This window comes from Centruroides vittatus, unplaced genomic scaffold, assembly GCF_030686945.1.
Source record: "Centruroides vittatus isolate TY-2023 unplaced genomic scaffold, ASM3068694v2 contig_1139, whole genome shotgun sequence".
NCBI lineage: Eukaryota > Metazoa > Arthropoda > Arachnida > Scorpiones > Buthidae > Centruroides > Centruroides vittatus.
In genome coordinates this window covers 22722-50430 of record NW_027120732.1, presented here as the reverse complement: position 1 = coordinate 50430, position 27709 = coordinate 22722, and the positions used below count along the sequence as shown (strand labels likewise).

The 27709-nt window shown below is 35.2% G+C and overlaps 1 long non-coding RNA gene across 1 annotated transcript; it reads right to left on the bottom strand.

Annotated features, from left to right (window-relative positions):
- On the bottom strand, positions 1-26484 carry LOC136978232 (uncharacterized). The gene is made up of 3 exons (XR_010881192.1): positions 26415-26484; positions 4705-4771; positions 1-124 (listed from the first exon to the last, which is right to left on the bottom strand). It is a non-coding gene; the product is annotated as an uncharacterized lncRNA (long non-coding RNA).
- Between the last annotated feature and the right edge of the window lie 1225 nt (positions 26485-27709).

The window sequence follows — 27709 nt, the reverse complement described above, 5'->3', positions numbered from 1 at the left end:
TTTCTTTTAAGAGAATAAAAACTAGTTTTACTCACTTATGTATTTTCCACATAGTAAAAGGATCGGTTACCAAATATTCACGTTTTCCATCTTTATTAAGTTCATTTGTGAAAACCAAAAATTTCTTTTAAAAAACAAAAACAATCATTATATTCAATAGTAAACTTTAAATTATATCATTCATATTAAATTAAATTTTTATTACTCAAATTTACTAATTTACAAAGTATAGTTACTACTATTTACAGTGATAATTTATTATTATTATTATTATTATTATTATTATTAAATTTACTACTACTAATAATAATAAAACACTCACAAATGACATGCAGAAAATATCACATGCCAGAAACCATACAACACATCACTTCTGGTTGCAAGCTCTTGGCACAGACAGATTATTTACCACAACAGACCAGACAAACACAATAAAATCACATACATTATAGACATATCCATTCCAAACACTCACAATGTACAAAAAAAGAAAAAAAAAAATTAGCAAGTACACAGAACCCAGGAAGGCATATGTGGAGAATGTTGTTTGGTTAAGTTATGGCAATGCAACTCTTGAGCAATCTACCTAGGGAGATGACTTCTGGAAGGTCTTTTTATGGGTAACTGGCCCCTATTCAGAAATTATAAATGTGTAGAAAACCTGAAAAATTCCATGTGGCCAGCCTGTCCAGTAAGGCAAAAATCCACGACTGAACTCCCAGAGTTCAGAGAATGGAACTGCTTGGCCACTGGTGAGCCGTGTGGAGGATAGATAAAGTGCATATTGTACCCGTCATACCACATACACTACACAAAAGCCTGGGAACATTACAGTTGAATAGGAACACATAATCACACTATACAGAAGGCAACTATATTGAATACATGTCATATTGTTAGGAAATTCCTGAATACAGACAAACAAACTAACATACTTATTTAAGTTTTGTTTTGGTTACTACTCCTTGACTTTGGTCTGGCATAGTACACAGCCATAGTGTTAACTGAGTATATCTCACATAACCCAACATAATAATAATAAGAAATTATCACTGTAAATAGTATAAATTAATAAAAGTCTTTTCAATCAAAAAAAACTTAAATAACAAAAAAATGTGAAAAACAACATTAAAACTATTTTTAATAATAGCACTTAACAGATAAAATTTAAATAGATTTAAATATCATAAACTTGTGTTAAAACTACTATATCTAGTCTATGTTTTAACTAAATATTAACATAATTACTAGTATAAGAACTAATATAACAACTAAATGTTACATTTCTATTATACAGATAGTCCTTGATTTTCAAATGTAGTGTGTTCCTAAAAATGTGTATAAAAATTCAATGTTCAAAAGTCAAACAATAATCATGTATGTTATAAGAAATTCTGTTCCCAGAGAGTTAAAAAGGAAAATTATAAAAGTTTGCCTTAATGAGAAAGTTTTATTTTACAGACAAAAATTAATTTTCAAAAATGAATCTAGATGATACTGTGGAACAACCACGTAACATCTACTGTGGTTGTTCCACAATGGCTTTCTTACTTTTGGCACTTGTCACTGCATGTAATAACTCAAGAGACAAGGTTAAACGAAAGAACAACAACTAATTAAAAAACTTTCACAGAAAAGATTAAAATGTCTTCAATTTCATCATTTCAAATTGTAAGGAGTCGATTGTTATGTATGTAAACCTCCAGAAGATAACCCACACTGAATTGCCCTTCATCTAGTTAGGTGACCCCGCACCTCTGACCTCTGTCATGTTCCTTTGTCTTTGGTCAGTCGTGCATTAGCAATGGTGACACAAAGACCTGGAGGCACAAGTTACGTTCAAATTATAATAAAGTTAATTATATACATTAACAAGTAATCGTTTATTTTACAGACACAACATGTTCTATTTTGTTTGGAGATTAGTTTTAGTTTGTTTTTCTTATTTATTTTGGGTATTTTATTTTTGTTAAGGATGGACTATCACATCCCACCTGGACAAAATTCAAAATTCTAAAACTCACCTTACTATGACGACTGCTGACAGCAACCTATGACATCATCTAACCCAAAAGTGACACCTTGGAGGAACTTCCTCGGGAAGTTAAAAAAATAATCTCCTGCCCCAAATTGTCATTCAAAAAAGAACCACAAAAATTTCTAATACGATTTAAATATAAGGGTGATGACATGTTTAATGACTATTACTAGAACTACCCAAATGTTAGTTTAAGTATGTAAATAGAGTCAAGTGGGTGTAATAATGTAACAGTGGGTGTTATAATGCGTGGTAATCCACCACGCATTATAAAGAAGGTGGTGAAAAAAAAGAACCAGAAGAGGTGATGCTAAGGATCAAGCGAGGTTAAGGAAAGGCTTTTAAGTTCCATTGATGGTGTAGAAGTTCTTGGTGATGGTTAGATGACTTTATTGTGTAAAATTTATTGTAAATTTTCTATATACAGGTACTCCTCACTTTATGACCGAGTTCCATTCCGACAACTATGTCGTTAGCGAATTGGTCGATAAGCAAGGAACTTGCGCCGGGAATATAGGATTGTTGTAAAATTATACAAATTATGCAACAAACTTCAAATTTATTCATAAAAAGACTATTATAGTACTCTTAGTGTGCATGTCACCATTCGCCACTGACCGACACTCAAGCTGAGAAAGGAGATTCCCTGAATTGCAGGTCGAAACTCGATTGGTCGTAAGTGCTAGTGATCGTTAAGCAGATAGGTTGTAAAGTGAGGAGTACCTGTACTTCAAATTTCACTTGTCAGTTTTGTGGAAATAATTTATAAAATAGTTATACCTTAAGTTTTAAAGTTCCCAATTGTTGGAAACTTATTGTAATAGTTGTTCTTTGAATTTGATAAATTATCTTTTTATTATTTTGAATTTTTTGCTAACTTATTTCTTTCTTTTACATATTTGGGCTTAAACTAATAAATAGATATTTTTGTATTATGTATAATAATTATTTCAGGTTTGACTTCTTTAACAAATTTTTGTTAATAACTGCCTGTGTAAAGTCCAGCCCTGGCACTAACCGAACCCTTGTTATGTAATGTACCATTAGGATATTATCCAGGCTCTTGATCGAATCAAATAAGATGTTACATAACCACCAGGAACAACAGTCTTCCATTGCAGAGATGACCTTCCATTAAAGGCTACGCCATTGCAAAAACATGCAAAACAGTCTAAAAAGTTCACAGGTAACAAGCAACAATTGATTAAAAAATACATCATTTCTTTTTAAAAAATGGCTGATAAATTTATACATTAAAAAATTCTGTAGAAAAGATTAAAATATCGTCATTTTTGCCATGTCAAATCACCAGAAACAACGGTTTTCTGTTGCAGAGATGACCTTTCATTAGAGGCTATGCATCTGCAAGGTTTAAATTTGACGGCCATTTTTTAAAAAAGAAATTATGTATTTTTTTATTTAATTGTTGGCTTATCACCTGTGAACTTTTTAGACTGTTTTGCATGTTTTGCAGAGGTGTAACCTCTAATAAAAGGTCTTCTCTGCAATGAAAAACTGTTGTTCCTGGTGATTTGATGTGATGAAAATGAAGACATTTTAGTCTTTTCTATGGAAATTTTTTAATGTGTAAATTTGTTGGCTATTTTTAAAAAGAACAACTACATTTATTATCTTTGTCACAAAAACTGTACAACAAAACTCATTGCAATCAGGTCATCAAATGTTTACAACTGGTTATTCAGACTTGTTTTAGGGTGATGACTCATATCACCCAGGGTTTGTTGTCCATGGTTGTGAAGATCACAATGAGGATGTAGTGTTTGCCACATTACCAAAACCAAGTGACAGAAGTCCTTAGAAAGCTATTTATCTTTCTAAGGAGTTCTGTCGCTTAAGGAAATTTTCTGATAGTTATTATGTTTTGTTAATGTTGTTCATGTTTTCCTTTGTAGTTATTCTAGTTTTTGTGTCTAAATATATATTCCAAATGTATAAGTAAGTATTGGAACATTAGGATTTAGTACTTTAAGTGTGTTTTGCATGGTACTTAACAGTAACTTTAATTTATTGTATTCTTTTATTAGTTTCTGTTTTATTTGTGCATATTTTGTGAGCTTATCCTGTTGGATTCCTAAGTACTGATATTTGTACAGCTCATCCTCACTTATCAGTGTTATTACTGTTGTTACACACATACTTTGGCTGCAATTTAAAAAAATTGTAGACCTATAAATTCCCACTGTCATACATCTTTTTGTCTGTCTTTCCATAGTCTCAAGAATAGAGTTAAATAGATGAATGTTGAGACCAGATACAGAAAGCTTAAGAACAGGAGGTCCCAATTAACTATATAAAAACTTTTGACTCAAACCAGAAATCGCATTATTTCAATTCAAAAACTTCCCCTAAAAAGAGTTAATAGATGACCAGCATGACTCTATGCTAACAAGAAAAGTATGATACAAGGGCAAGACCACTAATTTGAGCTGAACATATATTTTAAATTAAATAAATTGTTGGTCACAATAAATAATTTATTGTTTTAATTATTGTTAACTTATATATTTTGGGAGATGCTAATTCTGATACCAATAAAAATGGCTGTTAACAATATCTGTGATTATGGTAAGTCTACAAAATTTGATAGTATAAAATAGTTAAGATCTAAATTTAAATACAGTACTAATACATTATAATTTTCTTACCTTATCTGTCAAAGCAAATTCAAGAGCATCCTTCTGTTTTCGAAAAATTTTAAAATTTGACGGTTTTCTGAAATTTATATCATATCATAAGTAACAAATAATTTCAATGTTTCTCTAACACTATTTAAGCTTTAATAAAATAAAATTACAAACAAAAATTAGGTAAGAAAAATCAAGCTGTTGGATCATTCATTATTTTTAAGGCTATATAAATGTAAATTATTCTATAATTTTTCATTAAAAATAGTGAATGTTGCTTCTTTTTATATGAAATTTAATAATTGTAATTACTTTACAATTAAATGAATTCCTAAGAGAGAATTAGTTCCAAATTTCAATTAATACTGATGATTTCAGAGAGTCCAATGATTCATCAAAATATATGTTGATAATACACTATTCTCCACAATACACATTACCATTGTGAGGTTGCTGAATTAGAGATTACCAAATGTCAGGATTTATCATATGTGGGTGAAGGAAAGATTTATCATATGTGGGATGAGGCAGATAGCTGCAGTGACAAATAAACCCATTTATTTATGCTAAATCTTACAATCTATTGTGTGTCTTGTCAACTGTAGGAGCTGGACTGTAGTCAATGGCACTGGTGTGGTCAGTCAAGATGCTTCTATTGGTGTCAGGAAGTCCAGTGACAAGTGGTGAAAACCAGAACAGTCCAAGGCAAGATAGTGATGTTGGAGATGAAGAGTCTGAATGTAGAACAATAAAGTCAAGGCAGATAACTTCATAACAGGAGGCAGAGTAAAGTCTGCCTTTGTCCTTGAGATCCAGGCATTTAAAGGATTCTTTCCCTGGATCTGTAACTTTCCGATTGGTTGGTTTCTTGTATCCAGGTAGATAACAGACCATTTCAGGCTACAAAGGGTCAAATTCAACACTGCATTTTAATCCAATCAAGGGAAATCGCACTTTGAAATTTCTGCTCGTATTTAACTATTGTTTCGAATTCTTGTAAGTCTGACATACAATCTCCATGCTATATCCCCTTTTAAGGTTATTTAAAAAATTTTCTTTTGTTGACTAATAATTTTATTCTTTCCAGATTTTATTTAGATTTTTCTTCCAATTTTTACAAGCTTCAGAATCAAAGTGCAATCCCTTGATTTGACACTTTTATTAAATTTTCAACAGACAAGCTCGAGTATCACTCGGGCCTCACACCATAATGCTCAAAAATTCATAAACATTAATATATTCATAAAACAAACACATCTGCATGAGTTGATGTTGGAATCAACGATCGCAATGTTTTGTAGATGTTCTGACGTAATAAAAGGTTGGTGGCGTTGTTGACCCCTCGGGAAAAGTGACCTCATTTCACTTTCCCCTTTCCAGCGCTGACCTTCCGTGAGTTAAGACCGTGTGTAATCTTTGTGCATTCTTTGTTCTTTTGTTACATAACCGGTTACGCTAGTCCAACTGCCTTTTTACCAATCTTTCCGATAAGCGCCAAGTCTAACAGGTTATGGGCCCAGTTACGGCAACAACTAATTAAGCGTAAGGAAAAGATAAAGGTAAATTTAAGGAATAATATAAACTAAATAAATTTACACAAGAAGAATATTCGGCAAGAACAAAAGACTTCACAATGGCGGATAAAAGTTATGTTGCCATCACTAAATTGAACAACAACAATTATCACATTTGGAAATATAAGATGGAATTGCTGTTGATAAAAGACGAGTTATGGGACGTAATACAAAAGGAAATACCCTCAGATCCTGACTCATCTTGGTTAACAAAGAACGGAAAGGCGCGCGCCATGATAGGCCTCCTGATGGAAGACAATCAACTGCCATTAGTAAGAAAGGAAACTACAGCTAAAGGAACTTGGGAAGCCATAAGGAAACACCATGTTAAGTCTACACTATCAAATAAAGTTTACCTATTGAAGAAAATTTGCAATTTAAAACTAGAAGAAAACAGCGACATGGAGATACACTTGGCCAACATGGAGGAAATGGTTGATCGTCTTACGGCACTGGGAGAAACTCTAGCTGAGAAATTAAAGATAGCATTATTACTTAGTAGCTTGCCAGACAGCTATAGCACTTTAATAACAGCACTAGAGACTCGTCCAGAAGAAGATTTAACTCAGGAGTTAGTACGTAATAAATTAATCGAAGAACACTCAAGAAGAAAGACCTCATCAAATGAAGAATGTGAAGCGGATAAAGCATTTAAAGTGGGAGCATGCCCAGTAACTCAGAAAAGGAATTTGCTCAAAAGTTGTTATTTTTGCAAAAAGCAGGGACATGTAAAGAAAGAATGTAGGAAATATGCAACATGGAAAGAAAAACATCCAAATCAGATCAACAAAATTTATGCGGAAAGTGATGAACAACACCCGGAAAAGGAATCCTATGTATGTTTTAAGACAGGAACACAAAACGAGATTCATCAATGGTACGTAGACTCGGGAGCTTCGTCACATATGTGTTGCGAGAAGTATTTATTCACAACCATTAATAGTAAACATAGAGAGAGAGTAATACTAGCCAATGGTCAAGCCCTATACACTGAAGGTAAAGGCAATGTAATGATAACCTGCATGGATGAAAATAACGAACGACGTCGAATATATATGAAAGACGTGCTATATGTGCCACACCTTAAAGGAAATTTAATCTCAGTCAGAAGACTAACGACACTAGGGTTTACCATAAAATTTGAAGGGAACATTTGCTCTATCCAGAAAAACGGAGTAACAGTAGCATCGGCAACAGCAAACACATGTTTGTATGAGCTTGATAAATCACATAAAGTGCTTACAGTGGTTAATGATACGAAGGAATGCATCCATTTATGGCATAGAAGATTAGGGCACCGTGACATGAACTCCATAATTTCGATGCAGAATAAACAATTGGCTACAGGAATAAATATTCAGAAATGTCGCATATTCAAACCTTGTGAGTATTGCATCGAGGCCAAGATGACTACTAAAAGTTTTCCAAGGAAATCGGAAACCAAAACCTATCAATTACTTGAATTAATACACACTGATGTATGCGGACCAATGCAAACAGCAACACCGAGAGGCAACAAATACATTTTAACCATGATAGATGATTACAGTAGGTACACCGAAATATATCTTCTTAAACATAAAAGTGAAGTACCCGATAAAATAAAGGAATATGTTAAATATGTACAAACAAAATTTGGAAGAACTCCTCAACGAATCAGATCGGACAGAGGAGGTGAATTTTCAAGTACCAACTTAAAGACGTTCTTTAAAAATGAAGGTATTCTATGGGAAACTACGGCACCTTATTCCCCGCAACAAAATGGAGTAGCAGAAAGGAAGAATAGATACCTGACAGAAATGACAAGATGCATGTTAATTGATGCTCGATTACCGAATAAATACTGGGGAGAAGCGGTGAATAGTGCAAATTACCTACAGAATAGATTAATTACTAAAGCGAGTGAAACAACTCCATTCGAAAAATGGCATGGAAAGAAGCCAAACCTCTCGCATATAAGAATTTTTGGATGCTCAGCCTATGTTATTAAACCTAAAGATCGAAAGAAACTAGAACCTAAAGCCACGAAACTAATTTTTGTAGGATACGAGAGAGCATCGAAAGCTTATCGATTAATTGACACGAAAACTGATAAGATAACAATAAGCAGAAATGTTCACTTTCTGGAAAACGTCAAGCACAGAGACTCCGAAATCGATATACACGATGATAATGAAAATTCGAAACAAGTTACAATTGTTGATAACACGAATTTAAAAGAAGAATGCGAAACGAAAACAAGGGAACAAGAAATGGAAGAATCTGGCATACATTTAAGGAGATTGGAAAGAATTACTAAGGGAGTACCTCCTATAAGGTTAATTGAAACAATAAATTTATCAGTGACAGAGGATGCAGTAGAACCGAGAGAATATAGCGAGGCAATCGCAGGCAAACATTCCAAAGAATGGAGCGAAGCCATGAATCAAGAAATAGCAGCCATGAAAAAAGACAGCACATGGAAAATTACGAAATTACCTCCAGGTAAAACTGCAGTAGGAAGCAGATAGGTATATAAAATTAAGAGGGACGAAAACAATAAAGTTAACCGTTTTAAGGCTCGTTTAGTCGCTCAAGGATACACACAAAAGTATGGCTTCGACTACAATGGCGTATATGCCCCCGTGATCAAAACTGCCACCCTTCGAACGCTCCTAACCATAGCCGGAATTAAGAACATGAAAGTTAAGCATTATGACATCGAAACAGCTTACTTAAATGGAGACTTATCCCACGAGGTATACATGAAACAACCCGAAGGATACGAAGAAGGATCACCGGACATGGTTTGCAAATTATTGAAAAATATATATGGCTTGAAACAAGGAGCGAATGAATGGAATAAAAAATTCAATGAAACATTGCTATCTAAGGGATTTAGAAGAAGCGTGGCCGATCCCTGTCTTTACACCAGAGGCCATAAAAGATGTTTGTATTTAGCAATTCATGTAGATGACGTAATAGCAATGGCCACAGACGAACATACGTTAACCGAATTTGAAACCGAAATGAAGGATATGTTTAAAATCAAGAATTTAGGTGACTTAAAATATTATCTGGGAATACAATTTGAAAGAGACGAAAACGGAATATTTTCACTCCACCAAGAAAGATATATCGAAAATAAATTGCGAGAATTTAACTTATCCGATTCAAGACCGTCTAATATTCCTATGGATACAGGATACTTAAGAAGAAATGAAATGCCTGATACGTTCAAAAACAACAATGTATACAGAAGTGCTATTGGATCTTTATTATATCTAGCGACTAACTCATGTCCAGATATTGTGATAAGTACGTCGATATTAGCGAGAAAAGTAACAAAACCTTCGGAAAGTGATTGGGTGGAAGTAAAAAGAATCTTTCGTTATCTGAATTCGACAAAAAAGAAGAAACTTAAATTAGGAAATATCGACGAAGAATTAGAACTTAAATGTTATGTAGACGCCGACTGGGGAGGCGATCGTATAGACCGCAAATCGAACACAGGATATTTGCTCTTGCTAAAAGGAAGTCCTATTCATTGGGTCAGTAAAAAGCAACAGTGTGTAGCACTTTCGTCCACCGAAGCGGAGTATGTAGCCTTGGCAGAAGCTACTCAAGAAACTGTATGGATGAAACGACTTCTAGAAGAAATAAATCTACCGATTACGACACCTATCAAAATATTCGAGGACAATCAAAGTTGTATACGACTTTTAGAATTAGGAAAAGCACAACAACGCACGAAACATATCGACACAAAATACCATTTTGTATGCAATTTAAAGAATTCGGGAGAAATTACTGTAATTTATTGTCCGAGTGAACGAATGACGGCCGACTTGTTAACAAAGCCGCTAGATGCGAATAAGGTTAATAAATTTACTCGCGATATCGGATTGTATTAACGATCAATCGTTGAGGGGGTGTGTTGGAATCAACGATTGCGATGTTTTGTAGATGTTCTGACGTAATAAAAGGTTGGTGGCGTTGTTGACCCCTCGGGGAAAGTGACCTCATTTCACTCTCCCCTTTCCAGCACTGACCTTCCGTGAGTTAAGACCGTGTGTAATCTTTGTGCATTCTTTGTTCTTTTGTTACATAACTGGTTACGCTGGTCCAACTGCCTTTTTACCAATCTTTCCGATAAGCACCAAGTCTAACAGTTGAGAAATTGAGGAGAAAAATAAAATAATATTAACATGTAGACATTTTACCACATATCATGAAATAACAATTACTAGCTGAATAGTTGACAATAGTAACTCAATGATTACACAATAAAATGTCTAACCCCCATATTCACCAACGCGAGTTAGAGTCAGGGTTAACTCTCGAGTTATTGGTAAATTGGTATTCACCAACTCCGAATCTTGAGTCAAACACAATAATTCTAACTCTAACTCTAGAAAATTGGCGAGTAGACGATAACTTTAGGTTTGACACCTGCGCAAAGCAATCTATTTCAGAAAAAATGGCAACATTCGACGAGGACAAAGCCGAAATGCTAGAAAATCTGAAGTATCTAGATTATATAGACTACCAAAGTGATTACAATAAATTGATTTCATGTATACATAAAAATAAACTGATGTAACAGACATGTTCCGTAGTAAAGCTGCTGTGATAAAAGGCATTTATGTTATTTCTGCTTTAAGTTATCCACTGCAGAACTAATGCAGCAAGATTCAGAATCACTCAAGACAGAAAACAACTGTTACCAATAATAAAATATTAGTAAAATTTGTGAGACCGGACCAAGAGAAATGGTTCTTAAGAAGAATATAATAGAGATGAAGAAAGTATGATCTTGTATAAAATATAATCTATCCAAGCATCATTTTATTATTATTAACATATAGGGCCTATATATATATATATTTACATTAGAATTGATAAGCTGAAATGAAGTTTATCAAGAAAACAGAAAACCATTAATCCCACATAATCAAAGTTTGGAAGATTATTCAAAATGTGATTTCATTTTCATAGTAATTAAATAATTTTTATTCCTTTTTATATTTCTTTTATAAAAGCTAGAAAAAGAAAATGAAAAATAAAAAACAAATAAGAAACTTGAATGAAGAAATTTTGAAGAAATATAACAAGAAACTTAGATGGAATGAAATAAATGCATGAACAGCAAATGAAAATTGCAGGAGCAAAAAAGAGACATTAAAAAATTTAAATACTTTACAGACTTTGCTGAAGTATATTGGGCAAAGCTTTAATTTTTTTATAAAATCCGTTTCTATAAATTTCATTGATTTCAATTTGTTAATTTTAAATAATTGTTTAAAACTGACAAATTGAATTATAATTGTGTTTGTTTTTCTTTTATTATTAAATTAAATAACTCCACAAAACATTTAAAAACACCAGCACAAAAATATATTTAAATTAATAAAATGAACGTTTGTCTCAATGTATTTATTAAATGAAGCTATTTTAAAAACTTATTTGTATAATTCAACACACTTTCATTTGTACAAAAAAAACTTGAATAAAGTTCTAAATCTTGTTTTTGTATTGTTAATGTTTTAATCTATTCTTTTATGTTATTAATTTTGCAATAATTAATATATTAATGAGTTTCCGTATATGTACTTTTTAACAAGTTTGTTTTTAAACTATGAAAGGTATTAAAGACTTTAATAGACAATTCCTAATATTTGTTTTGATTTTTATACTTCAATGATTAAAAGTTTAAATACAATAATGAAATATCTTGTAGCCAAGTAATAAATAACAGAATCCTGAGAATTGCTCGGCTTTAATAAAAATTAAAAGTTTATTAATTACAGTTAACACCGACAGTTTCCAAAGAAACAATTGTGCACACTTACTAACTAGGAAAATACAAAGATACTTGGGACCACCCGTAACAATATTACCAATTAGTCCCCACGTACCAACAAAACAAAGGACTTATTCTAACTTATGTCTAGCTTAACTATAGCTTTACTAAATTTACAAAGTAAAGGGCCCTAGAGCAAGATAAGATTGATAAGAATTATACAGGAATTGTCAGAATGAAAAATTCAAAGGGGTGACTGGCAATAATAATAAAAAAAAACCTCGGATCCGTTCCTTAATAATTGTCTTTGTTAATGCTCGTCCTGCTTTCCTCCCTCCCCGAAAAGTGTCTTCCTTCTTTTCGTTCCAATCTCCCTCGCTCCTCTGCCAGTAACCCCTCGACCAATCAGATGTCACCCCCTTTTTTCTATAACACTGGGAGACCATATGGGTCAACTCACTACCCTGTGGTTAAGTAAACAGAAGCCGGAAGTGCAGTTTTTACCGCAGGAAGATAGTATAAGGAAAGTAAAGAAAAGGAAAGTAAAGAAAAGAAAAATAAATAACAAGACTTAATAAAGCCACAATCTAAATATTTTTATCACCTGAATTTATCTTTTAAAAGACCAAATGATCTTTCTATCACAGATCTGGTAGATTATAATTTTTTCATTAAATGTTATTTATTGGAAGGTAAGATAGCCATTATCCTTTTATGGAGTTATTATACTTTGAAGTAAAGGATATGCTGAATCACCAATTAGATGTACACTTGGTGAGAATTCATCTATTTTATAAAATAAGTCATTTCTACTAAAGACTTTAGCATCATGCACTAATCCAGATATTTCTATGTAGACTTCTATGAATTTTTTATTGTGAATACAGGTGTCTTGCATATTTTTCTACTTACATTCTGAGTATATCCATTCCTGTTTAATAATTAATATATTATCAGCTTGGTCTTTAATTACAATTCTAAATCAATTACATTTCTAAACATTAAATGTACAAAGATCTTAAAAAGAATATATGTACATTTACGTACATTACGTACATATATGTACGTACATTTACAATTATTAAATTATCAATATACTAGTAGGTAGGCCTGGCGTTGCTCAGGAAAAAGTAATGATAGTGATAATTAAGATTATTAAGTTATAGTCACAAAAGAATAAGAGTAATTTCATCAACAAACTAAGTATTTTGTAGTGCTTCGCGACTATTTCTTTGTTGTTCCGGTTTTTACCTTCACCCCCTCGTTTTTGCTCATGGTGTCACCTTTCCTGTTTACCCCACGTTGGCAGCCAGATTGGCCAGTAGAGGTCGCGTGAGGAGAATATCCGGCCGGGACTGTATAAAAGGTCAGGATCCATGTGTAACAAGACTTTTTTTTTGGCTGTTGGTTGCAGTGTGTTAGCCACGTGTAGACAGGAGACCGAGGCGCCGAGTGAGAGAAGTAGGAGAGAGGAAAGAAGACGAGATCGAAAAGAAATCCGTTTGCATCCAACCGATTTCAACGTAACAGTGGAGAAGAAACATAGCCAAGAGACCAACGACTGATAGAGGACTCATCCAAACAGATTAGTGTCTTTATTTGTTTCCTGTACGCGGTGTAAAATTGTCGCGAGTTATTTTAGTTTGTAAGTTCCCCTTGTCTCTTTGTTACGCGCTATCTGTTGCCCCATTTTTTGTTTCCTTTATTTTGTCGTGAATTTCCCCGATAATCCGAGGAAGGTGAGCGTATGTCATTATCGATATTGTATTAAAACAGTACTAAATTAAATGCCGAATATTTGTTAAGCCGACTTGTTCATCGTTTTTTTTTTTGTCTATCCCTGCAGACATTACTCTACAGGGGGAAATTTACAATTTCTAAAGAAAAGTCGAATTTGAAAATTGAATGTTCTAATATTGTTCGATTTTCATGACATGTTCTAAAGAAGAAAGGTTGAGAAAAACTGAACTAATCTGTTTAAATTTGAAAATCGAATATGTTCTAACATATTACTCTTTTTCTTTTTTCTTTTTTTCCAGAGCCCGTAAACAAGAGAACAAGAGAACAAGAGAAAGCGATGTGCAAGCACATCGCTTTCTCTTGTTCTCAATTGTGACTTAACACTTCCATTGTTGACACTTCCATTGTTACTTAACACTTTCGTACTTAAATTTGGTACCCTAACTGTGTACCAAATTTCAACTTTCAACTCCTAACCATTTTAGCGAAAATGAAGATTATTACATTACAGTCAACCTTACCCGTTTTCGCAGAATGCAAGAATTGAGTCCTCCCTGTTTCCAGACTAATTACAGAATTTTTAGATGGGTCTAAAAATATGTTTGATTTCCCGCAAAAACGAAAAAAACTGCATCTGTGTCTTGCACGTCGCTTTCTCTTAATAATTCCATTGCTACGTAACACTTCCATTGTTGGCATTGCCATTGTTACTTAACACTTCCATTGTTGATGGAAGTGTTAAGCCTTAATCCTGTCCCTCTCCCCCATGAGGAGGTATTTTAAAAAATCCCTTCTTAGTGTGCGTTCTCGTGACATACCCTAACTGTGTACCAAATTTCAACTTTCAACTCCTAACTGTTTCGGCTCTGCACTGATTATTATTATTATTATCAACTCGTCTCGATTATATATATAGATGCATATTATCTACATCAAATGAAGATTATGAAGTACAAAAGTGTATTTTGAATTAGTTATCAGAAAAATTTTAAATGCAGTTTTCCACATAATCTTCTATTCCAACTTACACATCTTCAGATTTATTATTTATGGCAAATGCATGTACTATTGTTATTGTTTATCATATACGAAATTGCATGTTTAAACAATATCAAATTTTCATGATCAACTGCCTCTAATATTATAACTTTTATAGCCTTGGCAACAATTCTGTTCATTTCTAATTAAATATTTTTATTCACACAAAAAAACATATACAAACAACCAAGAAACAATCTGCATGGCTAAGGTAAGAGCATTTGTTACAAAAGCAAAACTCATTTAAGCATTTAAAATGTAGGCCCACCTGTGGCCAAGCAGTTCCTTTCCCTGAACACTGGGAGTTTGGTTGTGGATTCACGCCTCACCAGTATAGGCTGGCCACATGGAGTTTTCTGGGTTTTCTCCATGTCTGTAATGCTTAAATAGGAGCCAGTTTCCCTTAAAACAACCTCCCAGAAAGCATCTCTCCCTGGCAGATTGCCCAAGTGTTGCATTACCGTAACTTTAACAAAACAAACAAACATTTAAAATGTTATCCAGTAACTTAATTAAGTTAAAAGCAGCTTTACTTGATGCATCAATGCTTAAATGGAAGCAGACTCCTTACTGAAAAAGTAAATAATCCAAAAAGATCAGTGATGTAAGAGAGATTAGAGCTTAAAATTTTTTCCCTGGGCTGGAGAAAACTTAGGGCTCATAGTGGTTCCTATCCCTATAACCACCATTCTTCCTTTATTAATAAAAAGTAATTTTAAAGATTTTAATTTTTGTAATAAAAATAACATTAATTTATATCCCTGTAAATTAATGCTATTTTTACTAAAAAAATTAAAGTCTTTAAAATTGATTTTTATTAATAAAGAAACATTTTATATATTTCAATTGTACAAAAAGAAAAAGAAAGAAAAAAAAAGGCCAGCTTTACCACTGGACCCATACAATCTCTCAATGGCCCTGAACCTCTTATAATTCATTTTAGAATATATACAGTATATACTGTATATTATAGACCTAAATAATGTATATATCTATACTGCACAGAAATAAGTCTAAACTTGAAAAATAATTTAGACTTTATTAGAATTATGATAACAAAACACAAGAAATACAGGAATTCTTCAGACTTCTAACAGATTTATAGTAAACTATATTTATCAAAAATAGCAAAAAAGGAAATATAGCTGTTGAAGTGTCTTGCTGTATTTTTTTTTATCAATTAAATATTTAAAGTTGTTCAAATAAAGTAATTGCCATCAGTGTCATAACTAGACAGGTGCAAAAAGTGCACAGGCACAGGGCAAGGATGAAGGGCCCTAAAATTGGTAAATTGATTGACTTTATGCTCGTAATGAATTTACAATTTCTGAGAGTAACTTTATTAACATTAGAGACATACCCTCAACTTCATTAACACTTCACTCAGCATTTATATTGACATCTGGAAGTAAGCAAGGATTTATAATAGCAAGGTTGAAGCCAAAGTTTTAAACGTGAAAACGTGTACGTCGGACATTCAGCACCGCTTTCCTGTAAGCCTAGAAGTTTGACAATGGTGTTTGGAATGTCGAGCATGATTCCACCGACTTTCCAAACACCATTGTCAAACTTCTAGGCTTACAGGAAAGCAGTGCTGAATGTCCGACGTACACGTTTTCGTGTTTAAAACTTTGGCCTCAACCTCGCTAATGTGTCACTGTAAAAGATACCGTACTGATAAAAATGCAAATGTTGCTCAAAGAACATAAAATGCAACTCAAAATATCACGGTAATAGTTCTTGTAAAAATAAATAACTCTGCAACATTTGTGGTTCTCATAAAAAAGACTGATTTATTAATAAATTTCTGACAAAGTAATTATTTTTAGTAAATTAGTTGTTTGAAAATGTTGACATCATGAGCACCGCAACAGATTTTCCTGAATCATTAAATGTTATTTCTATGAAAAAAGTTTTACATGATCTGGTTTTATTTCATAGATTTTATTTTATTAGAGAAATTAAATAATCTATGGTTACATTAATTGTTTATTGTTACAAATAGCATATAGATTATTTAATTTTAATAATTTGTATTAAATTCAAGTTAAATTTAAAATTCAAAAAATAAAAATATAAATGAAGAGTTTTTTATTAATATGAATACTTTATGTTCAGTACATTAACATGAATGTTGTCAATACTTTGAAGAAGTGAGAATTTCAAATACAAAATTTTTTAGAATGGAAAATTTTTATCTTGCACTTTTCTTATTCATTGCTATTTTATCTGTGATATTGTGATACAAAAAATAAATTATTTCCAGTTTTATCTGTGGTTGTGTTAATATTAAACTTTATCATGTTTACACATTTAAAATAAAACAAAAACTGTTTGGATAAATTGCATCTAACATAATTTTTTATTTATATTCATAATCTACACATAAATATCAATTATATAAAATTTTGACAGCTGCTGTAATATGTTTTTAAATCAAAATATAAATGTTTATGATAATTTCATATAAAATAATATTAAATACACTTATGCTTGATTTTGAATACTAAAAAATCAAATTAATCAGAAGCTGAAGTGGAACTGTTAATGACTTTTAGTTTGATACTATTATATCTTCTAGAAAATGTAGCCAATTGAATTTTGTTGCATTTGAATAAGAAACTATTGGAAAATGACCATGACAGAAGTATTTCATTGATATCACTAAACAGAAATTAGTTTATAAAAGAAAATATTGTTAATAATATTTCTTGAAATAGAATAAATAGACAAATAATAAAGTTGCCTTATATACACAGGGTGGCTAATAAATGTTTTAAATTAGTTTACATATATTTAATGTGTCAATTTTGTCGTAATATTCATCAATTGCCACTGTCTATCTGGGGACAATAAAACAAATTGAAGATAATAAAAAAAATGCCTTTATTTAACAATATTCGTTTTCAAAAAAGAGAATAAAGACATTTTTTATTTTCCCCAGATAGTGGCAATTGATGCATATTATGACAATATTGTCATATTAAATGTATGTAAACTAATTTAAAAAGAAATTAGTTTTTTTCAAGTGTGAGAGAGATAAAACCTAAACATTCAATGTAGAAACATATGTTTCATTCAAATGTTTCCAACATTACAAAATGTCTTCTTCAAGACAGTTTTCTTTCCAAATAGAACACAAAGCTTGTGCAAGAACAGCAGCGCCGCTAGCTGTTTGAGTGCCTGTGTGCAATACTGATTATGCCGCCCGTTTAATTACGACTACCTACGCTGAGCTTGCCAGCAATACCAATTTGCTGCCCCTGGACGTGCCGTCCACATGCAGTGCACGCCTTGCATGCCCGCTTATGGCACGCCTGTACAAGAATGAAGATTTAAAAATACAGTCACAGTTACATTTATATCTTCTTACAGTTTGAAAATTGATCCCAGGATACCAGGGCCGGATCATCGCATAGACAAATGAGACAAATGTCTAGAGCCCAGTTTTTTGAAGGGCCCGATCAAACTGTTTATTTTGAAAAGATTTGAAATTAAGATATTTTACTTTTCTGTTGGACAACTGTATATAATAAACAAATAAACAAAAATATGTTTCTTTTTATATGGTTATTGTTGTTAGCCGAGTATATGAAATAACAAGACCCTGAGAGTCGCTCGGCTTTGATAGAATTAAAAAAAGAGGTTTATTAATTTCAGCGAACATAAATAATTTACAAAGAAACGATTACACACACTTACTAATTACTAATACAAATACATTTGGGACTGCGCGTAACAATGTCATCAATTAGTCCCCGCGTGCCGACAAGACAAAGAACTTATTCTAACTTATATCTAGCTTAACTAAGTACAGGGCCCTAGAGAAAGATAAGGTGGAAGAGAATTAAACAGAGATAATAAGACTGAAAATTGGTTCGAAGGGGTGACTGGCGGTAATAAATAAGAAAAAAAACCTCGGATCCGTTCCTTAATAACCTTCTTTGTTTCTGTTCGTCCCGTTTTTCTCTCTCTCCGAAAAATCTTCCTTCCTCTCGCTCCTGTCCTCCTATCTCCTCTGACGTAACCCCTCGACCCCTCGGTGTCACACCCTTTTTGTTTTTATTACCGTCCAGGCCACATGTGTCGACTAACTACCGCGTGGTTAAGTAAATAGAAAACGGAAGTAAAATTGTTACTACAGGAAGATAGTATAAGGAAAGTAAAGAAAAGAAAATAAATAAGGTTTAATAAAGCCACATACGTCCCCACCAAAAGACATATTAACAATTAACAGAAACATTAATATGGAGATACACAACCATTAATGGATGATGAACTACAGTTCATCTTCCAAAGTGAAGCCGGCGATAGTCCACTTTCTGCCCCCGTAAGTTATACGGGTGGGAGATATTACCCCTCTGTTCCAGCATGGTCTCATTACCCGAATCCTTGCGGTCTCCTTGATGCTGCTGGTTATGTTGATTATACCTATTGTAGCTCGCCCGTTGCGCAGTGGGTAGGTGAGGGATGTCTTCTTCCTCTTCAATCTCCTCGATCTCTCCGGATTGTGATCCTTCGTGTCCAATTGGGATGTTACGCTTCCGTCTAGGCTCACGGAAGTTTGAGAAGCACGGTTTTAGTCTGTCTATGTGTACAACAAGTTTTTCCTTTTTATTACAATTTTCGATTTCCGCGTTAACAGGCCCCAGGAGGCGAGAGACACGGAAAGGACCTAAATATTTTGGAGAAAACTTGCCTTGCTTCTTCCCTTTCCTTAACATCCAAACTTTCTGCCCTACCTCAAAGCTCCTCACCTTCCTCCCTGTGTTGATGCGGTTACGGTTAAGTTTGTTACGGTTGCGACTTAATTCGTATGCCGATTCACGGATGCATCGTAGCTTATCCATAAGGAAATCACGATACTCCCGAATACCCGGGTAGTCATTTGTCTGTTCAACAGGGAACGCATGAGGGAATTTAGGATCAAATCCGTAAAGAAGAAATGAAGGTGACTCACTAGTAGAGGAGTGTGTAGCATTATTATAAGCGAACACAGCAGTCTGTAAGAAGGTATCCCAATTGTTGTTGCTGCCGCCTGATATTCTGGCCAAAAGGTTACTGATGGATTTGTTCACACGTTCACAAACTGAGTTCGAACAAGGGCGATATGATGTCGTAACATTGTGCTTGACGGTAAGGATGTTGCACATTTCATTAAAGATGGAGGACGTAAAATTCGTGCCCCGGTCAGAGATGATGATCTCGGGACTGCCATATCTGCAGACTATCCTTTCGAAAAACACATTGGCTACAGAGGCCGCAGATTGGTCCCTTAAAGGGACGGCTTCTGTGTATCGAGTAAACATGTCAATTATGGTGAGAATATAACGATTACCCTTATGTGTTTGATTTAAAGGGCCAATTATGTCGATTGACACCTTTTGAAACGGATAATTAGCGACTTCCGTTTCTTGAAAGGGGGCTCTTCCTTGATGTAAGTTATGTTGTTGGCAAACTTTGCAGAACTTCACGAATCTATCGACGAGTTTTTTCATCTTCTTGAAGTAGTAGTAACGGTTGATCAGGTCACACGTTTTTTCTTTGCCGTAGTGTCCGGCTAATGGTGATTCATGGAATGCTTTAATTACGTCATTAATTGCTGTTTCCCCTACACAAACACGCCTCCATTGACGTATTCCAAACCGTCCCGGTCGTACGTGGACTAATACATCACCATCTACTTGATACTCAGGAAGTATGCCACTACTCGGGTAATCATTGTAAGAGGGTGGGAATTTAATTAAATGATTTCTCATTGGACCAAAAATTCTGTCCCCAATCTGGGACTTCTTTACCTTTTTCCACAACTCTTCACTGATGCAATTAATGACATCGCTGTTTGAGGGGGCTTCTTCTCTACTACCATGTGGTCGAGACAATAAATCAGCCACTGGGTTACTCTTCCCTTGAACATGCGTAATGACCAAATCAAAATTAGATAATTCTACGGCCCATCTCATGAGGCGGTTATTGTGATTTTTCATATTTTTCACAAAGGTTAAAGGTTTGTGGTCGGAAAGCACAGTGACCTTCTGACCAAGAATAAGATGTTTAAAGTGGCGGAGGGCTAAGATTATTGAGTAGCATTCCTTCTCGATAGTGGAATATTTTAGTTCGGGCCCACGGAACTTCCTACTAAAGTAGCCAATGGGAATGAGTTTCCCTTCGCTTTCCTGTTCTAAGACCGCACCAGCCCAGGTATCTGAAGCGTCCGAGTGCATGAAAAAAGGTATTTTAAAGTCGGGATGAGATAGCACAGGGGGTTTAGATAATAGTTCTTTAAATTTTTCGAAGCTTGATTGGCACTGGTCGTCCCATAAGAACTTTACATATTTTTTAGTCAGATATGTAAGAGGAAGAGCAATCTCGGCAAAGTTTGGGATAAAGTTGCGGAAGAATCCCACCATTCCGAGGAAACTCCTGACGTCTTTCACATTACGCGGGGGTTGGACTTCTTTAATCGCATCCACGTTGCAGGGATCAGGTCGTATCCCCTTACTATCGATGATGTGTCCCAGATACCGCACTTCTTTCACCATGAATTTCGATTTTTTTGGGTGCAATTTCAAGTTGGCTTTGTCTAATATAGAGATTACCTCCCTTAGGAGTTTCACGTGATCTTCAAAGGATTGGGAGAACAACACAATATCGTCTTGAAAGACGAAACAATTGATATCTATGAATCTCCCCAACAGCCTAGACATGGCGTATTGAAAATACCTCCCGCTATTCTTTCCACCTTGCGGGAGGCGGCACATCTGGAATTTTCCCCAAGGAGTAGAGAAAGCAAAGAAATGACGTGTTGATTCATGTATGGGTATCTGGAAATATCCAGACTTTAGGTCGATTACCGAGAAGAATTTGCTTCCCTGAAACTTCGTTAAGATCTCATCCACACGGGCTAGAGGGAACTCCTGGGACTGGGTTACTTCGTTAATTCTTCGTAGATCGAGAGTAACCCTTAACTCGCCGGACTCCTTCGGGACAATGTGAAGGGGGGAATTCCATTCAGAAGTACTCTCCTCGCAAATCCCCGCCTTCAGATATGAAACTATCATTTTCTTTAGTTCACTCAAATAACATTGCGGTATTCTATATTGTTTTGTATTAATTATTTGGTTACTCTTAATGATAGGTGTATGAAGAAATTCCTTAGTACCGGTCAAATCTTCTATTTTCCGTGCGAAACATCCGGGGTGTTCATTAAAGATACGCTCCACTTCCTTTTTTTCGTAGTCTTTCAAATGGGATAAATTAACCTCCATCGTATTATCGGATTCCTCCCTTCTGAATCCACAACACTGATAAAAGTCATCAATTTCGGTTCTATTCCAAGATGTTACATTCTCACCTGTTTCAATTAATACTTCCGGGAACCTGTTTAACACATCCATACCCAATACTCCTTCGTATTCGACTTCGGATGGCAAGTGCATGCAAGTCATTTGAACATTTTGAGTTCTCCCTCCTCTTTCGATCTTGATATTAGACTCCCATTCGCATTCGATAACCTCCCCACCGATTCCTCGTAGTCGTTTCCAACTCCTGTGAAGTGCACCGTTCGGTCCCCTACTCCATATCTCGCTCTGAGCGATCTTCAGGCTTAGCACGGACCTTTCCGCACCCGTATCGACCAGAAACTTGATACTGGTACCATAAGCATCACCAAGAATGAGGGGAAGGCCCTTTTTAGAGAAGAACACATTAGGGGCCAGGGTTAGCTCGATGCATGGGACGTGATACTGGCTATCATCACGCCCCGTAATTAGTTTAAATCATTTATATTCCGTTGAGGGCACTGGCGGGCCAGGTGGCGAGGATTCCCACAAATGTAACACCTTTTTAGGACAGATCGGTTCGGGCTATCCTTATTTTTATCTAGATTTCCACCCAGTCTTTCGACCAAACCATTAACAGTACTACATAACGACCCCACCATTTTTTCCAACCTTTCAAGTCTATCGTCTTCCTTTGTTTTCACAATATTCATCACACCATTCGGATCCTCATTAGCGGTTGGGTTCTTTATTTCAATGGTGTGTACAAATTTATTTTCTCTACTAACGTTACACTCGAGTTCGACCCGTTCTTCCCTCTCCGCTTCCTTAATTGCCTGATCTAAGGTCTGGGGTTCTCTCCTTAATACGTATCCCTTTAGCTGGGGCCTTAGGCCCTTTATAAATCTCTCTCTAATAATGTCATCCCTCAAGGCACCAATTTTTTCGTTATTGGAAGCGGCCTTCGACAACAGTGTATTCATGCGGATGACATAGTCACATACCGTCTCATCATGGTTCTGCTTAATACTTAAGAGTTGGTCGAGTGCATTCTTTTCCTTAAGTTCTCGCTTTTCGTAACATTGAATTAATTTTTGCCTAATTCCCTCAAAAGTACAAGGATCTTGGTCAGCCAAGCTGAAGAACGTCGATAATGGCCCCCCTTTTAACCGAGCTTGTAAGACAGCCAATTTCACTTCACTGTTCCACCCAGCCAGGCGAGATATATTATCTATGGTCTTGAAGAATTGGCGGACATTAACCAAATCACTGCCACTATTAGAAAAAATGGGAACCATTCCTAGAAACCCTGTGACTACCGGAGGGATCCCCTCACCCTCGCCTCCTGAGGATGTAGCAAGATTGTTCTGGTTACAATCATCCATAATTAATGATATAAAAATAATACAATTGATTACAAATTGTAGGGCCTTAAATCTACAGGCACGATAATACAATGCTACGTTCTATACAATAAAAACCGTATCCCGTTACTAACAGAATCCTGTCGCGGACGCCATTGTTAGCCGAGTATATGAAATAACAAGACCCTGAGAGTCGCTCGGCTTTGATAGAATTAAAAAAAGAGGTTTATTAATTTCAGCGAACATAAATAATTTACAAAGAAACGATTACACACACTTACTAATTACTAATACAAATACATTTGGGACTGCGCGTAACAATGTCATCAATTAGTCCCCGCGTGCCGACAAGACAAAGAACTTATTCTAACTTATATCTAGCTTAACTAAGTACAGGGCCCTAGAGAAAGATAAGGTGGAAGAGAATTAAACAGAGATGATAAGACTGAAAATTGGTTCGAAGGGGTGACTGGCGGTAATAAATAAGAAAAAAAAACCTCGGATCCGTTCCTTAATAACTTTCTTTGTTTCTGTTCGTCCCGTTTTTCTCTCTCTCCGAAAAATCTTCCTTCCTCTCGCTCCTGTCCTCCTATCTCCTCTGACGTAACCCCTCGACCCCTCGGTGTCACACCCTTTTTGTTTTTATTACCGTCCAGGCCACATGTGTCGACTAACTACCGCGTGGTTAAGTAAATAGAAAACGGAAGTAAAATTGTTACTACAGGAAGATAGTATAAGGAAAGTAAAGAAAAGAAAATAAATAAGGTTTAATAAAGCCACATTGTGAATTCTAAAAGCTAAAGAAAATGTGTTCTTATGTTTCTTCATATTGAAAGTAATTCTGATAATTTAGAATTTTTTTAATAGCAATAAGAGTAATATTAACTATATGTATTATGTATTTATTGTTTAATTTTTTTGTGTGCTCTATTTCTTGTGGGAGAGAGAGGGGGGCCCATTAAGAAGAAAATGTCTAGGGTCCCAAAGTGGGTTAATCCGGTCCTGGGGGATACTATAGATTACCACCTATGAAATTTCGAGACTGAGTATATTTCTGAACTGAGGGAATCGAGATGAGTTCAATGATACCCTACTTTTGGACCGAAGACAAGAAATGTAAGTCCCCAGATGAGTTTGAAAGCAAATAAATCGCAAAATTCTTGCATTAAAAAAATGATAACAATGAATTGTGTTATGAAAGAGAAAAAACCCTTTGATCTAAACAATGCGATACAAAAATGTAAACAACGAGACTCGGAACTGGTCGAACATGTGTCAAATAATCTGTAAACTCTAGCACAGGCGCTCATAAACAGGTAGATCTTTGACTCGAGTATTTATAAATTTTTGACAGGATAAACTTTCTTGAAAAAAGGGAAAATATTTGACAGACGAAAAAGATCGTTAAAGATTTAAACGTCAAGGAAATTATATACAAACAATGGCCTGAATTATGAGTGCAGGTGTTATAGTATTATAAACAATCCCGAGCAGAGTCGACAAAGTGGTATCAGATGTACACCTCAAATCAGACCTTTCCCGCAACCCAAGATGGTCTCGTTTTGCACTTGGAAACAAAAGGAAAACCAATCAGGAAGCGAGAAAAGGGACGCGGGACCAATCCGAAATATGGATGGTGGACGAAAAAACATATAAAAACTGGGACTTCAAAATCAAAAAAGGAGTCTCCTCCGAAATAAGAACTGTCACCTTTGGATTAAGCTCACTGTGTGCTTCAGAGTGTATTCTGCCATCGCCCGAGACATCTCTGTGTATTTCTGATCATCCCCAATACCCAGCAATTCTTCTCATCCGCCCTGGGGTGCGACCGACGTCAAGGTTCTCATCTGGATCAGTAAAGGACTGTCGATCAACGATGTAAGCATTTATGTTATTAATAAACGGTTTTCGCATGTAAAACACTTGTTTTCATTTGCCTCCTTCACAATCACCCACATACACGGTTTCCCTTAGGCTCATTCTGACGCGGGATTAATTGTAACCCCTTTAAAGTCGGCAAATCTTACAAAAATAAGAAAGTTATCATACTTTTTTATGGCAATTGCGCGATGATCAGGAGTCGCTTCACTCTCTCAACTAAGCCTATCACATGTTTAACAGGCAGTCCCGCAAGTTGGCCATATATACCTTCAACAGAGGCAGATGTTGATCAACAAGCACACTGATCATCTGCAGTTGGAGTTAAGTCCTTTTCGCACACCCTCGCGCTCCTCCACCTCGGGGCCTACGGCCCCTCAGCTGCCAACACGCTCACTATCACTTGCGATCGGCTAGTACTACATGCCGCTATTGCAGCTTGTCCAACATACCTAACCTATCCCTCCAGGAGATGACCATCACCGTTAGGCAGCGGAAAAATCTGAAATGGCGTAGAATGCACTGTGAAAGGCAAGATATCATAAATATTATAACTTTCTTATTTTTGATCTCTGGTCCAAAAGTAGGGTATCGTTGAACTCGTCTGTCCCCTCAGTTCAGAAATATACCCAAAGTTACAAAATTCCATAGGTGGTAATCTATAGTACAGCCATTGATCCTACTGTTTTTTTCATTACTTATGAAGTAATTTGGTAAAATATGACAAGTGGTGGTGATTCTGGTTGGGGAATGAAACTTGCACCAACCAGTACCCACTGCCTGTTCTACAAAAAGTTTGTAAAACATAAATTATCAAATTATCTTGTATATTTCTTGTGTACACAAAACTTATTTATAAACAATTGCTTTATCATATTTGCTTTATTATTATTATTTCCCTTCCTAAAAAAAAAAAAAACTACGTGGCCCGAAAATAAAAACTTTGCAATCAGTGTTGTAACTAGCTTTTCGTTTGCCCTGTTCAAAGTACAACACTGATTACCAGTGTAATCAATTTTAGAACTTACACGGGTTATAATAAGATTATAATCCTATTAGTGGAAAATAAACTTACTCTTCACGCGATTCTGTCATTTCCTCCTTACATACAGCAAACGTCTTAGCCGACCTATATCAGCTACTAAAACGAAACTAAAACTATTATCAAGAAACTTTGTAGAGTTCTCATTTTCATTTCATTTTTCCCGGAAAATTCTGCAATATTTCCTTATGTTATTGCTGTTAATTTTATATTATTTATTTTTCTCAATAATAATGCGGTTTTTCGACATATCATACCGAAATTTTAAAATACTAAAATCATAAAAAAAACGAACATTTTGAGTTTAAATATATATATGCCTTGTGCCAACGACCTAGCGGTATTATCGCAAACTACATAATGGTCTCTGCTATGGGTGATCTGTTAGAATTAGAAAGTGTTCCGGTGGAGACCTAGACCCTAAACACTGGGAGTTCGGTCGTGGGTTCGCGCCTTCGATCGGACAGGCTGGCAGCCTGGAGTTTTCAGAGTTTTCTCCTTGCAGATGACGTCTGAATAGGGAGCAGTTTTCCATAAAAGTCCTCCTGGAAGGCATTCTATCCCCCCTCTCACGTACGGCCGTCTTCTATAAGGCCAACTCTTCAAGCGGCCGGATGGCCGAGCAGTCAAGGTTAGCAGCCTGCCGCCCTGGGAGACCCGGGATCGAAAAATCCCCAGAAATTTTTCGGGGTGTGGTCTATCCGGATATGTCGGTCCCCGTCCCTCACCACCCGGCCGACCCATTGTGGGCCTGGCCGAACCCATAATGGGCTTGCTATAACAGGTCCTCTTAGTGCTCACAGGGCGTAAAGAGTTACAAAAAAAAAAAAAAAAAAAGCCAACTCTTCAGTCGCTTAGCGATCTCTACCTGTTCTTCGGAGTACAAGCAAATAGCAATAAACTCCTCTATTATCCGAATACCGAATAAGAAAGTGTTCAACCTGTCTAATATAGGCCATCGTCAGGTTTAATATTATAAATGTTCCAAAGTGGAACGTGCCGTTTTCGAATATTTTACATATTTAAAATTCAAAAAAATAATTTAATTTTAAAATAAATTGCTAAATTTATTTTGCAATATTGTGTTGTTTTGTCGTTTGTCAACGTTGTATCTAATGCTCTTTTTATTATAAAGATTCTAGAATACGGTCTATAAAAGAGCTTCCGATATCTATAGCTTGCTACGGAACGATAAAGACAGCGTAAAAAAGGAAGAGAAAGCTGGAGTATATATAATTCCATTTGAAAATCAATAGTTAGGAATCGAAAAAGATTATGTGGGTGTGACTACGAGGGCTGTTCGGAAAGTTCGCGGCCTCAAATAGAAC